The following is a 21,294-nucleotide window of genomic DNA, read 5'->3' on the forward strand; positions in this document are numbered from 1 at the left end:
AATTAGGGGGAAAAAAATTTTTCTTTCTTTCTTTCTTTTTTTTTTTTTTTTTCTTTTTTTTCTTTTTTCTTCTTTTTTTTTTCTTTCCGTTTTCTCTTTTATTTTCTATTTTTCTGTTTCTCTTATTTCTTTTAAAGTCCTCTAGTACTCCTCTACTACTCTTCATTTTCATTTTCTCTACACTATAACCTTACAAAAAAAAAAGAGAGGCTCTATCTTTAAACTGAAGATTATTCTGTCCCAATCTTGACTCTCTGTTTTCTACCTCAGAACACCTCTATTTCCTCCTTTCCCCTTCTCTTCCCAATCCAATTCTGTGAATCCGTGTAGGTGTCTGAGATACGGAGAACACTCTGGAAACAGACAGCTGCGTAGATCTGTCTCTCTCCTCTTGAGTCCCCCTTTTTCTCCTCCTGCTCATCTCTATCTCCCTCCTCCCTTTTCTCCTGTTCATGTAACTCTGTGAACCTCTCTGGGTGTCCCTAACGGGGGAGAATCTTTTCGCCATTAACCTAGAAGTTTTATTATCAGTGCTGTATAGTTGGAGAAGTCCTGAGACTACAGGAAGAATAAAACTGAAATCCAGAGGCAGGAAACTTAAGCCCAAAACCTGAGAACACCAGAAAACTCCTGACTACATGGAACTTTAAGTAATAAGTGACCGTCCAAAAGCCTCCATACCTACACTGAAACCAACCACCACCCAAGAGCCAGTAAGTTTTAGAGCAAGACATACCACGCAAATTCTCCAGCAACACAGGAACATAGCCCCGAATGTCAACATACAGGCTGCCCAAGGTCACACCTAACACATAGACCCATCTCAAAACTCATTACTGGGCACTCCATTGCTCTCCAAAGAGAAGAAATCAAGTTCCACGCACCAGTACACTGACGCAAGCTTCCCTAACCGGGAAACCTTGACAAGCCAATCGTCTAACCCCACCCACTGGGTAAATCCTCCACAATAAAAAGGAACCACAGACCTCCAGAATACAGAAAGTCCACTCCAGACACAGCAATCTAAACAAGATGAAAAGGCAAAGAAATACCCAACAGGTAAAGGAACATGAAAAATGCCCACCAAGTCAAACAAAAGAGGAGGAGATAGGGGATCTACCTGAAAAAGAATTTAGAATAATGATAATAAAAATGATCCAAAATCTTGAAAACAAAATGGAGTTACAGATAAATAGCCTGGAGACAAAGATTGAAAAGATACAAGAATTGTTTAATAAAGACCTAGAAGAAATAAAAAAGAGTCAATTAAAAATGAACAATGCAATGAATGAGATCAAAAACACTTTGGAGGGAACCAAGAGTAGAATAACGGAGGCAGAAGATAGGATAAGTGAGGTAGAAGATAAAATGGTGGAAATAAATGAAGCAGAGAGGAAAAAAGAAAAAAGGATCAAAAGAAATGAGGACAACCTCAGGGACCTCTGGGACAATGTGAAACGCCCCAACATTCGAATCATAGGAGTCCCAGAAGAAGAAGACAAAAAGAAAGGCCATGAGAAAATACTCGAGGAGATAATAGCTGAAAACTTCCCTAAAATGGGGAAGGAAATAGCCACCCAAGTCCAAGAAACCCAGAGAGTCCCAAACAGGATAAACCCAAGGCGAAACACCCCAAGACACATATTAATCAAACTAACAAAGATCAAACACAAAGAACAAATATTAAAAGCAGCAAGGGAAAAACAACAAATAACACACAAAGGGATTCCCATAAGGATAACAGCTGATCTATCAATAGAAACCCTCCAGGCCAGAAGGGAATGGCAGGACGTCCTGAAAGTAATGAAAGAGAATAACCTACAACCTAGATTACTGTATCCAGCAAGGATCTCATTCAGATATGAAGGAGAATTCAAAAGCTTTACAGACAAGCAAAAGCTGAGAGAATTCAGCACCACCAAACCAGCTCTTCAACAAATGCTAAAGGATCTTCTCTAGACAGGAAATGCAGAAAGGTTGTATAAACGTGAACCCAAAACAACAAAGTAAATGGCAACGGGACCACACCTATCAATAATTACCTTAAATGTAAATGGGTTGAATGCCCCAACCAAAAGACAAAGATTGGCTGAATGGATACAAAAACAAGACCTCCATATATGCTGTCTACAAGAGACCCACCTCAAAACAAGAGACACATACAGACTAAAAGTGAAGGGCTGGAAAAAAATATTTCATGCAAATGGAGACCAAAAGAAAGCAGGAGTCGCAATACTCATATCAGATAAAATAGACTTTCAAATAAAAGCTGTGAAAAGAGACAAAGAAGGACACTACATAATGATCAAAGGATCAATCCAAGAAGAAGATATAACAATTATAAATATATATGCACCCAACATAGGAGCACCGCAATATGTACGGCAAACACTAACGAGTATGAGAGAGGAAATTAATAGTAACACAGTAATAGTGGGAGACTTTAATACCCCACTCACAACTATGGATAGATCAACTAAACAGAAAATTAACAAGGAAACACAAACCTTAAATGACACAATGGACCAGCTAGACCTAATTGATATCTATAGGACATTTCACCCCAAAACAATCAACTTCACCTTTTTCTCAAGTGCACACGGAACCTTCTCCAGAATAGATCACATCCTGGGCCATAAATCTGGTCTTGGAAAATTCAAAAAAATTGAAATCATTCCAGTCATCTTTTCTGACCACAGTGCAGTAAGATTAGATCTCAATTACAGGAAAAAAATTGTTAAAAATTCAAACATATGGAGGCTAAATAACATGCTTCTGAATAACCAACAAATCATAAAAGAAATCAAAATATGTATAGAAATGAATGAAAATGAAAACACAACAACCCAAAACCTATGGGACACTGTAAAAGCAGTGCTAAGGGGAAGGTTCATAGCATTACAGGCTTACATCAAGAAACAAGAAAAAAGCCAAATAAATAACCTAACTCTACACCTAAAGCAATTAGAGAAGGAAGAAATGAAGAACCCCAGGGTTAGCAGAAGGAAAGAAATCTTAAAAATTAAGGCAGAAATAAATGCAATAGAAACTAAAGAGACCATAGCAAAAATCAACAAAGCTAAAAGCTGGTTTTTTGAAAAAATAAACAAAATTGACAAACCATTAGCAAGACTCATTAAGAAACAGAGAAGAACCAAATTAACAAAATTAGAAATGAAAATGGAGAGATCACAACAGACAACACTGAAATACAAAGGATCATAAGAGACTACTACCAGCAGCTCTATGCCAATAAAATGGACAACTTGGATGAAATGGACAAATTCTTAGAAAAGTATAACTTTCCAAAACTGAACCAGGAAGAAATAGAAGATCTTAACAGACCCATCACAGGCAAGGAAATCGAAACTGTAATCAAAAATCTTCCAGCAAACAAAAGCCCAGGACCAGATGGCTTCACAGCTGAATTCTACCAAAAATTTAGAGAAGAGCTAACACCTATCTTACTCAAACTCTTCCAGAAAATTGCAGATGAAGGTAAGCTTCCAAACTCATTCTATGAGGCCACCATCACCCTAATTCCAAAACCAGACAGAGATGCCACAAAAAAAGAAAACTACAGGCCAATATCACTGATGAACATAGATGCAAAAATCCTTAACAAAATTCTAGCAAACAGAATCCAACAACATATTAAAAAAATCATACACCACGACCAAGTGGGATTTATCCCAGGAATGCAAGGATTCTTCAATATCCGCAAATCAATCAATGTAATACACCACATTAACAAATTGAAAGATAAAAACCATATGATTATCTCAATAGATGCAGAGAAAGCCTTTGACAAAATTCAACACTCATTTATGATTAAAACTCTCCAAAAAGCAGGAATAGAAGGAACATACCTCAACATAATAAAAGCTATATATGACAAACCCACAGCAAGCATCACCCTCAATGGTGAAAAATTGAAAGCATTTCCCCTGAAATCAGGAACAAGACAAGGGTGCCCACTCTCACCACTACTGTTCAACATAGTGTGGGAAGTTTTGGCCACAGCAATCAGAGCAGAAAAAGAAATAAAAGGAATCCAGATAGGAAAAGAAGAAGTGAAACTCTCACTGTTTGCAGATGACATGATCCTCTACATAGAAAACCCTAAAGACTCTACCAGAAAATTACTAGAACTAATCAATGAATATAGTAAAGTTGCAGGATATAAAATTAACACACAGAAATCCCTTGCATTCCTATATACTAACAATGAAAAAACAGAAAGAGAAATTAAGGAAACAATACCATTCACCATTGCAACAAAACGAATAAAATACTTAGGAGTATATCTACCTAAAGAAACAAAAGACCTATACATAGAAAACTATAAAACACTGATGAAAGAAATCAAAGAGGACACAAACAGATGGAGAAACATACCGTGTTCATGGATTGGAAGAATCAATATTGTCAAAATGGCTATTCTACCCAAAGCAATCTATAGATTCAATGCAATCCCTATCAAGCTACCAACGGTATTTTTCACAGAACTAGACCAAAGAATTTCACAATTTGTATGGAAATACAAAAAACCTCGAATAGCCAAAGTAATCTTGAGAAAGAAGAATGGAACTGGAGGAATCAACCTGCCTGACTTCAGACTCTACTACAAAGCCACAGTCATCAAGACAGTGTGGTACTGGCACAAAGACAGAAATATAGACCAATGGAACAGAATAGAAAGCCCAGAGATAAATCCACGAACCTATGGACACCTTATCTTTGACAAAGGAGGCAAGGATATACGATGGAAAAAAGACAACCTCTTTAACAAGTGGTGCTGGGAAAACTGGTCAACCACTTGCAAAAGAATGAAACTAGAACACTTTCTAACACCATACACAAAAATAAACTCAAAATGGATTAAAGATCTAAATGTCAGACTAGAAACTATAAAACTCCTAGAGGAGAACATAGGCAAAACACTCTGCAACATAAATCACAGCAAGATCCTCTATGACCCACCTCCCAGAATATTGGAAATAAAAGCAAAACTAAACAAATGGGATCTAATGAAACTTAAAAGCTTTTGCACTACAAAGGAAACTATAAGTAAGGTGAAAAGACAGCCGTCAGATTGGGAGAAAATAATAGCAAATGAAGAAACAGACAAAGGATTAATCTCAAAAATATACAAGCAACTCCTGCAGCTCAATTCCAGAAAAATAAATGACCCAATCAAAAAATGGGCCAGAGAACTAAACAGACATTTCTCCAAAGAAGACATACAGATGACTAACAAACACATGAAAAGGTGCTCAACATCACTCATTATTAGAGAAATGCAAATCAAAACCACAATGAGGTACCATTACACACCAGTCAGGATGGCTGCTATCCAAAAGTCTACAAGCAATAAATGCTGGAGAGGGTGTGGAGAAAAGGGAACCCTCTTACACTGTTGGTGGGAATGCAAACTAGTACAGCCACTATGGAAAACAGTGTGGAGATTCCTTAAAAAACTGGAAATAGAACTGCCATATGACCCAGCAATACCACTTCTGGGCATACACACTGAGGAAACCAGATCTGAAAGAGACACATGCACCCCAATGTTCATCGCAGCACTGTTTATAATAGCCAGGACATGGAAGCAACCTAGATGCCCATCAGCAGATGAATGGATAAGGAAGCTGTGGTACATATACACCATGGAATATTACTCAGCCGTCAAAAAGAATTCATTTGAACCAGTCCTAATGAGATGGATGAAACTGGAGCCCCTTATACAGAGTGAAGTAAGCCAGAAAGATAAAGAACATTACAGCATACTAACACATATATATGGAATTTAGAAAGATGGTAACGATAACCCTATATGCAAAACAGAAAAAGAGACACAGAAATACAGAACAGACTTTTGAACTCTGTGGGAGAAGGTGAGGGTGGGATGTTTCAAAAGAACAGCATGTATACTATCTATGGTGAAACAGATCACCAGCCCAGGTGGGATGCATGAGACAAGTGCTCCGGCCTGGTGCACTGGGAAGACCCAGAGGAATCGGGTGGAGAGGGAGGTGGGAGGGGGGATCGGGATGGGGAATAAGTGTAAATCTATGGCTGATTCATATCAATGTATGACAAAACCCACTGAAATGTTGTGAAGTAATTAGCCTCCAACTAATAAAAAAATATAAAAAAAAAAATAAAGAATGGTTTAATAAAGCTCCATTAGTCAGTTTCAACCATTGTCAACTCATGGCCTATCTTGTTTCATAGATACTCTCATGCTGGATTATTTGAAAAGAAAAATCTCAGATATTATCTCTTCTGTAAATATTCAGCATTTTTTCAGTAATATTCAGTAATATCTTTCCAAAAGATAAGGACTCTTTAAAAAACAACCAAACAATTGCTTTATTCAAATCAATATCAACACATTGCATTTGGTTGTCTCTTCTATTTCTGTGTATCTATAAGCTCTCCATCTTTTATTTTTATTGCAATTTATTTATCGAAGAACTGGGTTGTCACGTAGAGTTTCCTACATTCTGGATTTTGCTGATTGCATCCTTGTAGTGTCATTGAACATGATCACTATTATACAGTGATTCACTTTTAGATGCTTGTTGTTACCATGTTATTTATTACACTATAAATAAAATAATTCATACTTCATCAAGATAGTCATCACTCCTTTAGTGCTTACTGAGCACCACATCCTTTGTAGCCTACTTGACACAAATTATCTCACTTCATCTTCACAATAGCCCCATCTAGTAAGTATTAATATTCCCAGCCTAGGAGTGAAGAAAATGAGGCTTAGAAAGGTTAAAGAAATTTGACCACAATCAAGCAAGCAGTAAATAAATGGGTTCAACCCAGATCTGTCTGGATTGGAAACCATAGTTTAACCATAGTTAAAATGCATGCTTCTATCCATAAGGTGATAATATCCCTATTCTTTGTCTTGTGTTGTAATTATTGTTTGTTTTTATCAACTTCATTCCATCCAAAGAAATTGTTTTCACATTTCATCTGCAACACTTAGGATTCTTTCAGCTTCAAGTAACAGAAAATTCTATCTCAAATGGTCTCAACAATAAGGATATTTATTATCTCATATTACAAGAAATCCAGAAGTTGGGCAGCACCAGGGCTGATTGGTTTACTGACTCAACAACAACAACATCACAGACCCAAGTTCATTCTCTTTAGTCTGCCATCATCAGTGTGTTGGCTTTGTCCTAAGCTTGGAACCTCTGATAGCTCTGAGATGGCTATTCCAGTTTTCAGGAACACAGCCAGATGCAACAACATCCCATGGAGATGGTGGCATATTTCTCTGTATGTTTCTATTCAAGAGCAAGAAAACCTTTCCCAGAAGGCCTTCAGCAAACCCCTCCTTAGGTCTCACTGGCCAGAACTGGGTCACATGCCCACCCCTAATCTCTGAAGGGCCAGTCAAGAGGATTCTATTCCCGATACCCATGATAGGTTGGTATGGGATGGTAATAGCATCACATTCCCCAATAGACAAACATCTGCACCGGCTTCTGTAAAGAAGGAAGAGAGGGGAATGGATGATGAGTAGGCAAGCAACAGTATCTCCTGTGTGTTCTCAGTGATGTATGCTATATGTTCCATTGAGAATTTACTGTTGATGTATCAGCCTCCTCACTGCATGAAGAAGAGACGAGACAAGATGATCTGTAAGGTCCCTTCCAGCTCTAGGAGTCGTGTTTCAATTTTGCATTTTCATATAAATGGGGCTGGGACTATTGGATAGCTCTTGTATCTCTGCTTTGACTGCCTACTATGACTTTAACCTACGAAATCATTTGTTTGCCAGCTTCCTTTCACAGTCTTCAACTGAAACAGTGCTTCATTCATCTCATCACATGCAGACATTTTCCTTGTGGGAAAACACAAGGAAGTCAGTGAGAGAGAGGGTACACCGAATGGTACAAAAAGCTCTCAATGACCCAGATAACAATAATGATGTGGTCACTCACCACAGATATCCTGGAGTGTGAAGTCAAGTGGGCCTTAGGAAGCATTACTGTGAACAAAACTAGTGGAGGTGATGGAATTCCAGCTGAGCTATTTCAAATATAAGATTATTCTGTTAAAGTGCTGCACTCATTAATGCCAGCTAATTTGGAAAACAGCAGGACTGAGAAAGGCCACAGTACTGGAAAAGGTCAGTTTTCATCTCAATCCCAAAGACAGGCAAGGCCAAAGAATGTTCAAATTACCATACAATTGCACTTATTTCACATGCCACAAGATTATGCTCAAAATCCTTCAAGCTAGGCTTCAGCAGTACATGAATCAAAAACTTCCAGATGTTCAAGCTGGATTTAGAAAAGGCAGAGGAACCAGAGATCAAATTGCCAACAAACACTGGATCATAGAAAAAGCAAGGGAATTCCAAAAAAGCATCTACTTTTGTTTCATTGACTGTGCTAAAGCCTTTGCGTGGATCACAACAAACTATGGGATATTTTTAATGAGATGGGAATACCAGACTACATTACCTGCCTCCTGAGAAACCTGTATGCAGGACAAGAAGCAACAGTTAGAACTGGACATGGAACAATGGACTGGTTCAAAATTGAGAAAGGAGTATGTCAAGGCCGTATACTGTCAGCCCATTTATTTAACTTATATGCAGAGTACATCACGCAAAATGCAGAGCTGGATGAATCACAAGCTGGAATCAAGATTGCTGGGAGAAATACCAACCACCTCAGATATGCAGATAATACCACTTTAATGGCAGAAAGTGAAGAGGAACTAAAGATCCTCTTGATGAAGGTGAAAGAGGGGAGTGAAAAATCTGGCTTAAAACTCAACATTCAAAAAACTAAGATCATGGCATCCAGTCCTATTACTTCATGGCAAATAGATGGGGAAAATGTGGAAACAGTATCAGATTTCATTTTCTTGGGCTCCAAAATCACTGCAGATAGTGACTGCAGCCATGAAATTAAAAGACGGTTGCTCCTTGGAAGAATAGCTATGACAAACCTAAACAGTATATTGAAAAGCAGAGACATCACTTTGCCAACAAAGGTCTGTATAGTCAAAGCTATGGTTTTTCTAGTAGTCATGTACAGATGTGAGAGTTAGACCACAAAGAAGGCTGAGCACTGAAGAATTGACGCTTTTGAACTGTGGTGTTGGAGAAGACTCTTGAGAGTCCCTTGGACAGCAAGGAGATCAAACCAGTCAATCCTAAAGGAAATTAACCCTGAATATTCATAGGAAAGACTGATGCTGAAGCTGAAGCTCCAACACTTTGGCCACCTGATATGGAGAGTTGACTCACTGGAAAACAGTCTGATGCTGGGAAAGATTGAGGGCAAGAAGAGAGGGGGACAACAGAGGATGAGATGGTTGGATAGCATCACTGACTCAATGGACCTGAGTTTGAGCAAACTCAGGGAGATAGTGAAGGACAGAGAAGCCTGGTGTGCTGCAGTTCATGGGGTCAAAGAGAGTTGGACATGACTTAGTGACTGAACAACAACAAAGAATCTTTGCTATATTAAACATTTGCTACCCTTTCTTACAATCTGAATAAAATTGCTTTGTTATTTTCATCTTATGCCTACCACCAGCTTTCTCTGGGGCAGCTACTAGCTTGATCTGTAAGCAGTCCTATTCTTATTTAACAGAAAGCTATAATTTGTGACAAATGTTCAACATAAAAAAAGTCAAAGGCATCTTATCTGTTACATACGACATTTGGAATAAAAAAATACAGGAAAACATAGGAATGTGATTTAAATTGACATGTCCACACCTCCCTTTCATTTCACTCCTTCTCTTGCAGATTTGACATTCTGGTGAGGAGGTTCACCAGAATCTGTAGTCCATCACTACAGTGTAGTGATAGAAGCTGTAGTCCATCACTACAGTGCTGCTAGTGGACACAACACTGGTCTCTCGGTCAGCAGCTACCGGATGCCATTGTTTTAGCTTATAGTTCCAAGAGCCTTTGAGAATTAACTTTATTTTCTGGCTCAGCCCTCTTCCTAGGGAAGGCATGGCCCTGTTTTGAAATATACAAATGAAAGACAGCACTGAGAGTGCCTCTTCAGAGAAGGCCAGGACAGAAGGAGAGAAGAAGGCTTAGTGACCAGCTGGATGGCCTTGAATAACTCATATCACCTCTCTGTGCCTCTTGGAACTCTGACTGAAGAAAATCCTCACCCTGCATCTCACAGGGTTGTTGGAAAAGTCAAATGAGAACATGGATAGGAATGTACTTCCACAAATGTAAAGTGATGCTCCTATTTTCAAACATGGAATCTTCTCTGCAGCATTTTTTTTTTTTTGGTCACATGGTCACTGCACAGGTCATTGCCAGATTATGATGCTGTTTCACATCCATTCACTCTGCCTGTTTCAGAGATTATGCCAGCAATGCTGCATCCATCTCTTTGGTTCATTTTCCTTCCACCACATCTGGAAAATGCAAATCCCACCATAACGTGAAATATTGCATTGAAAGTATGGAGCAAGAGTTCAAAAAGGAGAGATGTCACATGTGGTAGAAAATGCTTTTGGAAGGAAACCCTATTATGCCATGCATTTTCATAATTTCAATCTTTGTCCTATGTCGCACCACCCCCCGCCCCTGCTTCCATGCTTCACAGACCAGACAGTATTTTCTCTCTTTGTAGCTCCCAAGAACCTGGCATAGAGGGCACATCACAGTACATATTCCGCGTGAAGTGAGCCGGCTAAATAGCTGACAACAGCAAACCCGATGAGCTTTAACATTTATTTATCCAGACCAACGAGGCCAACTATCTTTAGCTTAGCATTACACACGGGGCTCTCAAGACCGGAAGTGTGCCCGGGTCTCCCTGTAACTCCTGAGAAACCTTATTGAGTGTGTGCTAAGGGCCTGACAACAGGGGCTTTCACATACGCACCTAAAATGCATTTAGTCCTCACAACTTACCTTCAAGCTTTAAGTCTATACTTTACAGATGAGGATGCTGAGGCTCTCCTCAGTGAAGCCCCGGCATGTGCGTGGGCTGGCGACCATCCTCACCCACAAACTTTAGATCAGCCTCGCCACACCCCACCTCCCTACCCCCAGGCATGTGCCCCAGCCACTACTCCCCACGCTCCGCCCGAGGCCGGCGTAAAGCCAGTAAAACCCAGGACAGGCCTCGTCTGTGTCTAAGCGGTGTTCTCCCGGCTTCGAAGTAACGGTGCCCACTCACCCAGCTGCCCCTCACAAGCTTGGAGAGCCTTTACCACCCACCCTATCCGTAGCCCCGGGCTCCTCAAGAGAGCCCGTCACAGCCTGGTCCCAAGGCTGAGGTCCCGTTCGCCCGCACAGCGCTTACGGGGTCGGAACTCAGATTCCGGGCGAGGACACCTGCAGCGGAGGGTGGGGAAGCCCGGGGTGACAGCCAGGGGGCAGGGGGTCCAGCCTCCGCGCGGCCGCCGCTCGCCGCTCCGAACTACGCTTCCCAGCCTGCTTCGAGGCAGCCGCGCGCCCCGGCGCCGCGCCCGGTCGGGAGCCGCCTGTTGATCGCCGCGCTCGCCCCGGCCACGGCGCCGCCCTGCTCGCCGGCCCCGCTCCTTCGGGGCAGACGGACTGACGGCCAGCACCGCCCGCTCCGGGATGGGCTCACGCACGGGTGAGCGCGCCGGGGGTGGGTAGGGGCCCCCCCGGGAGAGGTGCCGTCTGCAGCCCCCAGGCCAGCAGCGCGGGGCGGCCGCGCCCTCCCTGCCCGCGGGAGGATGCTCTGTGGGGTCGGCGCTCAGGGGGGAGGGCGCGCGGAGCCGGCACCGCCTCTGGCCTCCTTGGCTCGGCCGGCGGCGCGGAGGAAAGCGCGGTGGAGGGCTGTGCGGGAGCGAGGCGCCCAGCGGGTGTGGGTCCCACGCGCTGCACTGCGGCTTCGCAGTCTCTGCATCCCCCGGCCGCCGCAATGAGGGCGCGGTCTCTGTCCTCCCTGAGCTGCGGGGCCGGTGTTTCCACGCTGGGCTTTGTTCCCCACTTCTCTCTTGTGAACGTTTGACAAGCTCCTGGAGCCTAATGCCTGTCACTGCAGCGTTAGATCGGGCGGCGGGGAAGGGTGGACTCCGGCTGGAGCTGTCACCCGCAGGGTATTTCAGCCTCCAAGAAAGAAACGTTCCGAAAGCGGCCTGATGCAGGTCGTGAGACTCTTTTTTTTTTTTTTTTCCTGGTTTAAGTAATGTTAGTATGTGCTCCCTTGAGTCTTCCTAAATTTTCCTTGTTGACCTGCAGGAGTGAAAATTGGTTTTTAATAATAACAATGACAATAATGGCTCCTAATGGGAATTTTTGAAGTATGCAAAGATGGGAAGGTGATGCAGGCAAAATGCGAATTAGCAACGAAGGCTGTGAATGCTACGGGCTTCCTCTTGCCTATTAAACATCGGGATCACCAGGTCCTTGGGAAGGGAATGAAAAGAACGTCGAAGCAGGTATCATAAAAACCCATTTCCCTAGCTATGCCATTAAGGAGCTAAGGGACCCTGGGCAAGTCTCTTCACCTCTTTTAACCTCTTTCTCCATGTAAAACGGGGTGTTCCGCCTAAATGATTTCTAAACCTCTGTTCTTCCAAGGCTCTCATATCAAGGAACTAAGGCGAGGAGGGTGCGTCTGTTCAACACCATTATAGAAAGCCTGACTGTGACAGAATAGGAGGTTTTACCTAGTGAGGAGGAAAGATTTTTCAGGGTTTGGGCAACTTGATTTTTTAAAAAATAGAACTGGTTTTTTCTACTCTCTGCAGTCTAATCCAATAAATATGCATTACAACTGTTTTAATTTTTGTGAATTACTATAACTACGTAGACAACAACATGCTGTGGATTTTCTGTGTTTGTTTTTAATTGGCTGAAGGTGAACTGATGGGATCATCAAGGTAAAGGGAGATGTAAATGGCTCCCCAGGGCTAGGCAGGAGCCCTCAGAGGTGGTGAGCAAGGAGAAGGGGAGGAACCGCAGCAGAAAGTAACCAGAGAGTACAGACACTGAGGATAGAGAGGATGGGTACTGATGGGTCATTGTTTGAATAATAAATACACAATAGAAGGAACGAGAGAATCAGAAAACCAGCGCTCTGCAACTCTAATGTAACTGATTCAGGCAAGGATTCATCCACAGGTGACAAAACCTTTGAGCCAGAGGTTGTTGGGGAAGAGGATTTTGACATTATTTCAAAGTATCTTGCTACATATTACTTAGGGAAAATGTGTCCTTACAATAGAGAGATGAGAAAGTCATCACCTCAGGCTGAATGATCAAGCATACCAACATGTACCATGACTCTCCTGTTGGGTTATGCAATAAGGTGGTCATAACTTCCCCTGTGTAATGTTCCTGCCAAAAAGATGGTGGGGCCAGGATATTGTAGATTAAAATATTCAACTGACTTAACAGTAAATTGGTATTGTGAACTTTGGATCTTAAATCAGAAAAAAAAATAGCTATGATTGATGAGTTTGAGACAATTGGAGAGATGTGAATATGGATGACATATTAGATAAATATCATGGAGTTACTTTTCATTTTCTTAGGTGCAGCGATGGTACGGTGGTCATGTAGGACACTGTCATTTTCTTTTGAGATGTAGGTTTTAGAGGCAAAATGGCATGACATTTGCAACTTTCAGCTGGTTCAGGGTAGGGGGGAGTAAAAGGGTTGGGGAGGAAGCTGGAGAATGTAGCAAAATGATGACAGTGAATCAAAGAGAGTGGTATATAGGTGTTCTGTTTTTTACCTTTTCTGTAGATTTGAACTTTTTAAATTAAAAATTGGGGTGATCGATAAAATAGGTAAGCAAATAAAGGGAAAGGATTGCAGAGGACAGTGTGGACATCTGCAGTGAATCTGCAGGGAACTCACAGTGAGTCTGTGTCTCACTGCGCTCACTCAAGATTTCAGTCCTGTTGGAGGAGTGAGTAGGGTCAGGAGAAGTTCTCTTTCTTGCTTTGTCTTAATTACTACCAATCGTTTATTCTTAAGACACCCCATCCCCTAATTCCAACCTCAAATTCTGAAATTCCCATACCTTAGAATTTCTAGCCCTCCCCACAAACCATCCTGAAAGCGCTATCCCTTTTCTCTCTGAGTTCAAGATCTGTGCCTCTCTAGCAGGAAGTTCTAGGTGCTGGTTCTTTCTATTTTTAATTAGGGGAATGTTGGAGGAAAAACAGACCCAGCTTTCTGACAGAAGTTCAGGGATTTCCTCTTGTTCGCTTTGTTTGTGAATCACATACAACTAAATGTTTCCTTATAGACTATAAGCGGATCAAAGGAGCTCATAGAAGGCAGGTGCAGAAGATTTCCTACTACCAGACTAAGAAAACAGAACCAATTCTTAAGATATAACACTTTAATTTTATACTGAATCTTTTTCTACAAGGATTTTTTCCTACACACACACTCATATGCTTTTATGTTTTGCCCCCCTGGTTTGACACCAAGGCTATCCCATCTCTTTCATGTGTGTCATCAGTATTCCTGGGTTTCCCTGGTGATAGCTGAATAGAGAGGGAATGAGAAGGTCAGCCCTAGGACTGTGGGTAATAGGAGCTCATGAAACAAGGCACAAGACCAGCTGCAGCAAGCCAGGATATGAGGAGTAAGGAGCAAATCTGAGGTTCCAGTCCAGTGAAAGAACCAGGAGGCCTCTTGTCAGAGCAGTGGGAGGGGTCCAGAGTCTAGGGAGCTGGGCAGCTGTTCAGCCAATATATGCAGGGTCAGCCACCCCTCTTGTTTATAGCCGACATCCATTCTGATGGCCAACGCCCATTTCATACCAGTTATTAAATATTTTGCATATCATCTTGATAAGCAGTCATGCGTCCAAGGGCACATAGCACCTGTAACCCTTAACAAAGCTTTGATCAAAACCAAACTGGGAGACAGATGCCGGAGAGGGAGAGAAGATAGGTGAGTCAAAAATTCATAAGCAGACAGAAGCTAGCTTTTGTCAACAAAACAGCAGAGAACCCTTGCTGCCAGTCAGGAAATGAGAAGCCCATAACTTCCCAAAGCCAAGATGAGGGGACATAGGTAGAACCAATAGGCAGCTGGAGACCCAGACACCCAAGTGGAAGGCAAGGAGGTACGCAGAAATCCAGAAACAGGAACTCCTTAGAAAGCAGAGAATAGGGGCAGACAAAGGGATAGGGCAGCGACAGGGAGTAGGACCTGCCAAGAGAATTAGAAACCAGGTGGCGGTCTGAGCAGACAGTGAGATTTCCATCCTAGAGCCCTCTGCCCTAGCCAGGAAGCTTCTTGGCAACTTCCTGCCCATGTGGAAACCTACCTCATACTTTGGCCAGCCTCCCCATGGCAGCTCACTACACTTGGCAGCGCTGACCCAGGGTTCCTATAGGGCGCTGCCTCTCCACGTTCAACGGACTCTGACAAGGATAATGGAGGGAACAAATAGCCCATGTGGAAGACTGCACTCTAGGACAAAAGAGAAATGGCTTTGACTGAGGGCTCGAATGTGTTAGCAGCTGTTCCTGGTAGATACGTCACCACATTAAACATCACCTCCACCCTCTGAGATAAGTACTACTCTGCCTGTTTCGCCGAGGATGAGACAGAGGCTCAGACAGCCTGTCACTCGCACATGAATTGTAACCATCAGATCCAGGGCTAGTTGACTCCAAGGTCTATGCTTTTTGTCTTCTGTTCTCTTCTGAACCTGGAGGGAGTGGTTACTGGTGGGCACACTGTTTTAAAAGGAGACTGCTTTTGAGCAGTTTAAGCTATAGCCACGTTTGTGTTGTGAGATAGGACAGCTTTTCATTCTGGTAAGATCTATCCCTCATTCTCCATTCAGCTTGTCCCTTCCAATTGCTTTCTCATATTTTTTGCTTGAAATTCCTCCTTATCACACCCCATTCTCTGTCCTGCATCTCCTGTACAGATTTCTGAGGATATGGCAGGAGCCACTTGGTTATTTAAAAAAAAAAAAAAGGCTTGAAAGAGCCATCTTGAAATAGCTAGATTCCAAAACACAGGCTTTGTGTTTTGTATACATCTTTGTATTTGCCTGCAGCTAGAAAGAAATTAAATATGTAGGATTACTTCCTGTTTTGATACCTAGTGGGGAGCTACTTTATAACTCAGGGAGCTCAGCTCGGTGCTCTGTGATGACCTAGTGGGGTGGGATGGGGGTGGGTGGAGAAGGGGATATATGTATACATGTAGCTGATTCATTTTGTTGTACAACAGAAACAGACACAAATTGTAAAGCAACTATACCCCAATTTAAAAATTCCTGTTTTGTTTTGTTGGAGGATATATTGATAAGCTGATTTTTTTTTTCTAATTTACTAGTTTTAAAAAATGTAGATTTGGCTCTCTTGTGCAAACTGGTTCACTCATTGTTGAAAGATTATTATAAAATATTGAAGATGCATAATAAAGAATAATAACTTCTCACATGCTGACTTCCCCTCTTGGGATGAAATCATCATCAGTGTGGTGGAAGGTCAGCTCATCCTTCCCGGTCAGATCCCCAGTTCGTCCTTCTGAGATGTCTGTCCTTTCCATGTGTTGTCCTTTGTAGCTTTCCCAGATGCGTGTGTACTCCTAAGCAATTCGTGGCAGTTTTACCCATTTACAAAACTTTTCACTAGGTTTTACAAGTATTTTTTGTTACTCTCCTGTAAAAATGGGTCTTTGGTTTGGATCAGGCTTATTAAATAGGGCTGCATGTTTTGGGTTTGATTCCAAGTCTGCATGGAGGTGAGGCCAAAGTTTGGGCACTTTGTGTTGTATCTGATTTTCCTCTTTCATACCGGTTATGAAATACATATACAAATAAGGTAGTGGAAGAAGTAAAGAAAGCCACACTCCTTGTTTTCCTTCTTAGGGTTCATACCTTTGATAGGAAGAGTTATTGGAGGGCCCAAGTCATCCTCCCTTCAGCTCCAGTTCTTGCTCCTGTTTTCTGTTCTCTAACCTTGGTATGCATGTGCACCTGGACTCCTGAAAGCGCTGCTTGGCACTTGCTTCACTCCAACGTGCAATTAGTCTCTTGTTGCATGTTGAGAGCTCGCCATGGGACAGGCACTCTGCCGGAGGTGCGACTGCCATGACGTTTGGAAGCTTTCCACTGCGGCATCACTTACAGGAGGAGAGGGCAAGTGTGAACACTTGGGGCCCTGGGTAGGGGCTAGAGCAGGACATCCTTGAGCCAGAAATCTGTGATTTGACTTTAAAAGCTGTGTGAATAATATGTCCACATACATCTATATTTGTTATTAAAAATAAAACCAGCTTTCCCCCAAATCTTCAAAGTTGTGCTTCAGGAGGGTGCAATTTTTTTTTTTCTCTTCTGGCTTTCACGCCCTCCTGATGCACTAGTGCAACATATGCAATTTGTTTTAACAGGGATTGTTACATAGTATTAACATGTTATTGTAACTACTTACTTATGTCTCTCCTACTGCCAAACTGTAAGCTCAGCTCTGGTAAGAGATATCATCTGTTTTGTTCACTGCTCTTATCCCAGCAGTGAAAAAGGTGAGATGTCAGTAGATATTTGTTGAATGAATCTACAAGAGGCCCAGGAATAGAAAGAATCATGACATCATCCCTGTCCTCTAGGATTTGGTGGTGTAGTTGAATTTAGAGAGCAGAGCAACTGTTATGTGCTTAGGTGGCCTCAGAAAGTTCCATGGTAGAAAGTGGAGGCTGTGGATATGGTGGAATGAGTTTTGAACCAACAGGTCACTTCACCTTTCTGAGCTCATTTCCTTCACTTGATATTTATTGGATGCCTATCCTGGGTCAAGACCTGTGCTGGGAGCCAGGACCATAACAGTGACTAAAACAGATACAGTCCCCACCCTCACAGAGCTTAGCAAAAAAGACAGAGATAAAACAAGCAGTTGTAATAGAGTCAAGAAGAGCTCTGAACAAGGGGTGTGCCTTGGGGTGGGGAATGAGTCAGACCTGCATGGGGTTACAAACAAGGCAACTTTGAGAAATTGAAGATTACATTCTTATTTATTTTTTAATTGGAGTATAATTACTTTACAGTGTCATGTTAGTTTCTGCTATACAACAATGTCAATCAGCTGTATGTATACATGTATCGCCTCACCACCCTGTTGAGCCTCCCTCCCACTCACCCCCCATCCCACCCCTCTAGGTCATTACAAACTGAGTGAAGCTTACATTGAGACTGGAAGATGAGCTGAGCTGGCATCAGCCAGACGAAGAAGGGGTAAGAGTGCTCTGAGCAGAGGAAACAACATAAGGCGTGATCCAGGAGTTGGGAGCCGTCCAGGAGGCTGGAGCCAGGAGAAGCTGGGGGGTGCAGTGCAGGATGAGGCTGATGAGGATGACAGGGGTCAGACTGTGGAGCTGAACCTTATCCTCAAGGCAAAGGGAAGCCACAGGAGGATTTTAGGTAACTAGGGCAGAGTTGTTTAAAAAGATCACTTTGGCCATTGTATGAAGAACTGATCAAAATGGACTAAGACTGGATGTGGCAGTGCAGATGAGTGAGGCAGATGGATCGTTAACATGTTTAGGTAAGGGCTGGATTGATGAATGGGGAGAAGACAGGAAGAGGAGATGTCAAGGATGGTTCCCTGCTTTCTTGGCCACATTTCTGAAATTGGAAATTCCAGAGGAGGAGAAGCTGTTTGTCAGGAAAGATGACCCAAGTACTTCTACCATTTGAGATGCCTGATTCAGTGAAGTGGAGATGTTGGTTCAGCAGTGGGAATACGTGGATCTAGTCCTCAAGGAACAAAGTCTTAATCAAAGATTTGAGGGTCCTCAGGATGTGGATTATAATGAGAACTTTGGAGGGGACGAGTTTCTCCCAGGGAGAATGTACAGTGTAAGAAAAGAAATTGGAAGACAGGATCTTGTAACATGCCAGTACTTAAGGCAGAGGAAGAATTGCCAAAGGAGACCAAGAAGTGGTCAGAGAAGTAGGAGAAAAACCATCTGTGTTGCTGGACTGGATGACCTTTCAGGCCTCAGTCAGCCCTGACATTCTGTGGTCCGCAGAGCTGGGACCTGAGCCAGGTCTCCAAAGCAGAGCACATGGATAGGCCATGAGAACAGAGAACGGCATTCCAAGTGACATTACAATAACAGCCAAGGTCCCAGCAAGAAACAGAGGACACACTCAACAGAGTAATTTGAGGGAATGTAAATAAAGATCCTATTTGCAGAGTTGTAGGGAGGGTGTGAGGAGTACAACAAGGCAGAAATCTGGCACCAGCCACACAGGGACCCTTTGTCACCCCCAGGCCTCAAGTCAGCAAGACAGGGGTGGGGGCAGCCCTAGAGAAGGCTTACTAGTGGGCCATGTTGCCTTCTGCACCAGCCTCCCTCCAGCTTCCTGCTAGTGCCTCCTGTTGGCCAAACGAGTGAGAAAGTAAGGGAGCCTGATGATGCCGTGTAAATACATCATCTTCCTGGGGCACAGAGCAGTCAGGAGGGAATGGGGAGGGGAGGAGCAAACAAGACATCCAGAAAAATTATCTGGTAAAATGGAAGGCCATGAATAAGGGAGTATATTAGTTTCCAATTGCTGCTGTCACAAATGCAGGAGCCTAAAACAGCATACATTTATTATGGCATTGCTTCGGAGGTGGGAAGTCCAAAGCAGGTTTCACTTGATTAAGATCAGCATGTCAGTAGAGCTGAATTTCTTTCTGAAGACTCTGGAGGGAATTAATTCCCAGACCTTATCCAGTTTCTAGAGCTGCACACATTTCTTGGCTCTTGGCCCCTTCCTCTATCTTCAGAGCCAGCAATTGCATCACTCTGTCCCTCTGCTTCTGTCATCAATCTCATTCTGACTCTTCTACCTTCCTCTCCCATCTTTTAAGAGCCTTTGTGATTATAGTGGGCCCACCCAGATAATCCAGGATAGTCTGCCTAGTTTACAATCCTTGATTTACTCACGCCCAGTCCTTTTTGCCATGTAAAGTAACATCCCAGATTCTGGGGATTAGCATGTGGGCATCTTTAGGGCACAATTATTCTGCCTACCACAGAGAGTGAATAAACCATTTTGGTTGGATTGGAGGGCTCCCTTAGGAAAGTTATGAAGACAGAAAATACAAAGTGCAGATCAAAGCCAAATAGTGGGAGTTTAGGATGCGAGGTTGTGTAAATTTCATTCTGTAGACAAAAGGGAGCCATTAGTCCTTAATCAGGGAAGTGGCTTGTTTGCAGTGTGAAGAAAGATGATCTAATTATGGTACTCTGGTGGCTTAGAGGGAAGAATAGAATCCTTTAAAAATGCAATGAGGGTACTCCAGGTTCAAAGGAACAAAGATCTAAAACAAGACTGACAGAAAAGGATGATGTGAAAAGTATCATGCAGTAAGAATCCAGTGGAAGTGGTAACTAGTGAGACAAGGGTGGAAATGGAGGAAATTCAGCTGATCAGAGTTTTGGAAGTGACTGGTAGATTCAGCTTCCCAAGGGGCTCAGTGGTAAAGAATCTGCCTGCCAGTGCAGAAGATGCGAGTTCAATCCCTGGGTCGGGAAGATCCCCTAAGGGAGGAAATGGCAACCCACTCCAGTATTCTTGCCTGGAGAATCCCATTGACAGAGGAGCCTGGCAGACTATAGTCCACAGGGTCACAAAGAGTCGGACACAACTGAACGACTAAGCATGCACACGAACACGTACGCACGATTGGTAAATTAATGGTATGATCAAGAAAACCAAAACTAGTCTGTTTCAGGGGAAGATAAGAAGTTGGGGTATACTTGTAGAATTCTGGACCAGAACTACAAATAGAATCTTATCTAAGATACCATCAGTCATAAAATATACCAGTATTTTACATAGCACTGTGAAGAAAAATTCTGCCAATTATTGTCTTTATTTTTTTTCATCATTTGTCTACGTCGCACAGCATGTGGGATCTTTCTCCCTCCACCCCACCCCCCATCAGGGATCAAACTTGCATGCCCTGCATTGGAAGCATGAAGTCTTAACCACTGGACTGCTAGGGAAGTGCCCACACTACCAGTTAAAATGTGACCCATCTTGGGAATTCCCTGGTGGTCCAGTGGTTAGGACTTGGTTCTTTAACTGTCGGGACCTGGGTTCAGTCCCAGGCCAGGGAACTAAGATCCTGAAAGGCATGAAGCATTACCAAAAAGAAAAGTGACCCTTCTTAAAAATATTTTTTACTTTATTGAAGAGCTGTTCTAGATTTACACATAGTTTTTTGAATTGACATTCAACAAATTGCACAGATTTGAAGCAAAAGTTTGATAAGTTTTGCAAATGCATACACCTGTGAAGCCATCATGACAAACCC

At 42.6% G+C, this 21,294-nt stretch overlaps 2 protein-coding genes across 3 annotated transcripts in view; one reads left to right on the top strand and one right to left on the bottom strand.

The window, feature by feature from the left end:
* Positions 1–11,451, bottom strand: part of LYSMD2 (LysM domain containing 2) — a 37,769-nt gene extending 26,318 nt beyond the window's left edge. Inside the window, exon 1 of the mRNA XM_043920145.1 lies at positions 11,331–11,451. The gene's annotated coding sequence lies outside the window, so the exon portion shown is untranslated. The remainder of the gene's footprint in view (positions 1–11,330) is intronic.
* Positions 11,452–11,470: 19 nt separating this feature from the next.
* Positions 11,471–21,294, top strand: part of TMOD2 (tropomodulin 2) — a 52,010-nt gene continuing 42,186 nt past the window's right edge. The window contains exons 1-2 of one of the 2 annotated variants that reach the window (XM_043920144.1): positions 11,527–11,627; positions 12,239–12,438. The gene's annotated coding sequence lies outside the window, so the exon portion shown is untranslated. Of the gene's footprint in view, positions 11,628–12,238; positions 12,439–21,294 lie in introns of both variants that reach the window. The other variant, XM_043920143.1, reaches the window with a different exon arrangement.

The sequence above is a fragment of the Cervus elaphus genome, chromosome 12 (assembly GCF_910594005.1).
Source record: "Cervus elaphus chromosome 12, mCerEla1.1, whole genome shotgun sequence".
Taxonomy (NCBI): Eukaryota; Metazoa; Chordata; class Mammalia; order Artiodactyla; family Cervidae; genus Cervus; species Cervus elaphus.